Raw genomic sequence first — 4731 nt, forward strand, 5'->3', positions numbered from 1 at the left:
TGAGACCATCCATGTGTGGGGTTGCTTTTCAACCGAGGGAGTGGGCTCTCTCATAATTCTGCCCAAAAACACTGCCATGAATAAAGAACGGTGTCAAAACGTCCTGCAAGAGTGACTTCTTCCAATAATCCATGAGCAATTTGGTTATGATCCGTGCATTTTCCAACATGATGGAGCACCATGTCATCACATTGAAATTTTGGATCCGTGTCCAGGCAACTCCCCGGATCTCAATCCCATAGAGAACCTGTGGTCAGTCCTCAAAAGGCGAGAGGACAAGCAGAAGTCCACAAATTGTGATGACTCCGAGAACTAATAAGGCAAGAATGGATCTTCATCAGTCAGGATTTGGCCCAGAAGCTAATATCCAGCATGCCAGAGTAAATTGCAGAGGTTATGAAGAACAAGGGTCAACAACTGTAAATATTGACATTATATAAAAAAAAATTTGCCAATAAAAGCCTTTAAAACTTATGATATGCTTATCATTGTTTTTCAGTATACCATAGAAACGTGGAAAAATAATCTACAAATACTGAAGCAGCAAACTTTGCAAAACAAAATTTCTGTCACTGCCAAAACTTTTGGCCATGACTGTACATAATGTATAAAATACATAGCACTGATTTATACTGAAATAACCACTACAAACACTGAAAAAAATAGTAGAAACAATTTTTACAATGAAAATGTGAAATTTTGAAGTAGAAATCTGAAATAGTAATTTCTTGTAAAACATATTCCAGTAGTCTTTGTTTTATTTACAACTTTATCTTTCATAAAAGAAGTGGCTTTGAGTTGTGTCAACATGGTTTAATTAATGGGAGTCATTTACTGTATAACCACAAAGGAAGGTGGCAGGCAGCTGTAGACGGGACGCAGCCTTGGGATACAGTATGTGAACAGTTAATTTTTAAGCAACAACAAAAAGTTCAAGAGTAAAGCAATTTATAACCCCTGAATACCTTTGTGGTGTAACTAATGTGTTCGTCCCAACCTATGGAGGCTGTGAATAGACGTCAACGGAAGACTAATGGTGATGAACTAACTGTCCTGGAGGGCATCCAAGATTTCCTACAAATGTTGGTTTTCTTGTTCACTTTTTTCTTTCAGTTTTAGCATATATGCAGGGCTCTTATCAGCAAAGATAAGGAGTCCAGTTTAGGTTTGTGCAATTCTAACTCTCCCAATTTAGACCATGCAAAAAGCAGTCCTATTCTTGGTTCAAATGACGTCCTTCAAAGTGCTCCAAATGTGAGTCAACCAAGCACTAAGGTTCTGAGTGCATGAAAATTAGCATTTTCTATTGTGCGTGTGAAGTTTGGATGCGCTGTAAGGCCTTTCCCCATCATCCAATCAGACAGACCCGTGCTGATTTTGAATAGCCTCTGATTTAAGTGACACAAAAGCACTTTTGTGTGAGGGCTACACCATATTCATCACATAGTGCCTTCAACATAAATCTGATTGGTTGTCTTGGGCACTTTGATGTTGCTCCAGTGTACAAGTGGTATTGTGATGTCTAACTTCAGTCTTTTTTGCCTATTTTCAGCACTTACAGGAGGAGGTCCTTTTAATTCATGGAGTAAATTCATAAAAAAATCTCCTCTCTAATAAAACACCAGCAGAATGATTGACACTACTTTACAGAGTCCCACACAAAAGCCTGATTTGGTGTCCAGTGACAAATGAAAGGGGCCGGGTGTGGGCCTCATTCAGACAAATTTTAATCTTTCACTCCCCCTGTTTTTTTTTTCATCTAGACTCTATCTTTTTTCTAGTTCTCATTTTGGAGATTGTTAAAAAAAGGGGTTGGTTTCACAGTGATACCATAGAAGAACCATTTTGGGGTCTCCAATAAATCTATCAGTAAAAAATTCCAAAAGGATTAGTTTTGTTGTTGTTGTTGTTGTTTTTTAAGTGTAAAGAACCCTTTTTTCACTATAAAGAACCTGCTGAGCAATGTTCTATGGATGTTCAAGGTTCATAAAACTATAGATAGAAGTATAGGACAGTTCTCAAAGAAGAAACCTGTCAATCCCAGTCTTATTTGTGCATTTTATATAGAAAACAACAACAACCTATTTTCCAAGAATAAATTATACAGCAAAATTCTGAGATACAGTATTTTACAAATACAGTATTCTTGGATTTAATGCATCACACTGACAAGATTCCCTTTATTCTTTACGAAAAAAAATATTTTCTCCTGCTCTTTCTCTCTCTTTTTGGTTGTTTATCTCTCTCTCTCTCTCTCTCTCTCTCTCTCTGCTCATGACTGTGTGCAGTCAGGTTGATTTACCCTGTCTGGCTCTGCATGCTAAATGCTGTCTTAAATTGCCCAGCACCCTCCGCACACACTCCTTCTTGCACACACAATAGTCATCCGTCTCGGCCGAGGGACAAACCCCCCCTCGAACTTCATCACACACACACAAAACAAACCCTGCTCTGAGCACTGTACTCCACAGTCCTGCAGCCCATCTGAGAGAGAGAGACTGTTTTATTTCACATTCACGCTTTGACTCTCTTTTTGAGAAAATTCATTAGTGATGTTTAAAAATAGGAGATAAGAGAAAGATTAGTCCTGTAATGTACAACGATTTAACAAACAGTGATTTGGCGAACCTGTGTGTGGTCAGTGAGTATTTTCTGTGCGCTGGTGCTGGCCAGGGGCCTTGTAAGCAAATACGCTCCTGAAGTTCCTATATCTCTCAGCCACACTTCCATTGTTGGAAGGCGTCTCATATCTCCATGGCTTCTGCTTGTTTGAGGAGCTGGTCTGATAGAGGCCCTCTTTGTGGGTGGCTTTCAGAATTTATTCAGGCCCCCAATGTAATCTAAATAATCAACTAGCATTCACAACTGGGATGGCTGATTAGATGTTTGGGTTTCCATGTTTATTTCCTGCTGATCAGCTGTGTTGTCTTATGATGATTATGATGATTGTTATCAGAACGGACAGTTATGACCTCACCATTTGGCTTCATTTTGAACTGCCCAGTGCACACCCCATATTCTATTTAGTTAGGGTGTAATTTTCATTAAAAACTTCCCGAAATGGCAGTAAAGACCATTATATTTGCAGTCCAGAAGGATGTAAATGATATCAAGTGCTATTAACCATGGCTTTCATCAAATGGAATAAAATTAAAAATATATATTGTACACTCCAGGAATTATTACTGAAGTGCCACTCTGATATTCATTCTGATATTCAAACTTTTTGATGTATATTGTAATTTGTTGTAAATTATTTATGAGAACCATTCTGTGATTCATTTGTCAGTGTTTTAACATATCTATTATTACTTTAAAATAAAGATCTTTTGTAACAATGTAAATGTGTCTTTAATGTCAATTTTGTTCGATTTAATGTGTCCTTGCTGAATAAAATTATTAATTTCTTTTCAATTAAATCTGGTAATGTGTATTTTATTTTTATTTTGTGATCTTCCAAGAATTACTGCTGGAGTAATTTTGCGAATGCACCTTAAATCGACTCCAGTTTTCCCTAGTGCTCAAAACAACAGGTACAGTTAGTTTGAGGGCAACACGGAGTGACGGCATACAATGATGACCCTCTGAAAGAGGTCACACAAAAGCTAGGGTGTCACTCCAGATTCCATCCCTGCTATTTTAGGCCTGCCTGCTGTATGCCATTCTTCAGCTGTCCCCCTGAGCCACCATGCTTCACCAGACAAATAATGATAAGACTCTCCTTCTGATAAGCTTCACATGCTTCACAGAATGAAGGCTGTGGTACCCTAAAAGAAGGTTAAAGCATCTTTAGTTTTGGTAATATTAGTCCACATCTGCATACGCGTCTTTGCATGACAGGATGATAGCTTGTGGCTTCAGTTGGGTCTCCAGCGTTCAGTGCTCTTAATTTTCAAGTTTAATAATTTGCCTGGTGTTCTCGCCTCCCCTTATCACCTTGTGATTAACAATCTGTATGCTTAGTGTGACACTATAGTTACAAAAAGGCATAGTTGTGAGACCTAAGCTCATTTATCAAAGGCCTGATGATAAGGGACATGCTCCAAACACTTTTTACGTCAATAACTAAGCAGGTGCTGGAAGCCACTGCTATGAAAGCCTAGTGACTCCCAACCTGGGGTACTGGGTACTTCACAATAGTATTTTTGTATTTATATATTAAATAAAATTATATGAAAAGTACTGTCAGTTTGTGTTGATGTCACTAGCAGAATATACACATTCCTTTTGTTGTCCCAACAAATGTCTCAGTCAGTCAAACCAATATCCTAATGCAGTTATAAAATAAGACTATAGTTTCTCAGAATGCTTCAGTTGGAGAAGCTGCTTACTGTGTTTTGCAGACAACATGACCATTTTAAGTTTATTTATAATATGAGTTACAAAGAATATATTTCAATGAAGGAGTACTTGAGCATTAGGACAAAACACTGGTGAATGCTGGGCTATCACTGTTTTCCATTCCGACCATCATGAACATGTTTATGTTACAGAAAGTACGAGACTGCACATATTAAAACAGCAAAATCATACACTACTATTATCTTACTGGAGTCAGTAAGATTTCTGAAAGAAATTAATACTTTTATTTAGCAAGAATGCATTAAACTAATTAGAAGTGACAATAAAGACTCACAGTACATTATTACAAAGGCTATATATATATATATATATATATATATATATATATATATATATATATATATATATATATATATATATATAGTATAT

Source organism: Sinocyclocheilus grahami, unplaced genomic scaffold (genome assembly GCF_001515645.1).
Source record: "Sinocyclocheilus grahami isolate Dianchi unplaced genomic scaffold, SAMN03320097.WGS_v1.1 scaffold284.1, whole genome shotgun sequence".
In the NCBI taxonomy this organism is placed as follows: domain Eukaryota; kingdom Metazoa; phylum Chordata; class Actinopteri; order Cypriniformes; family Cyprinidae; genus Sinocyclocheilus; species Sinocyclocheilus grahami.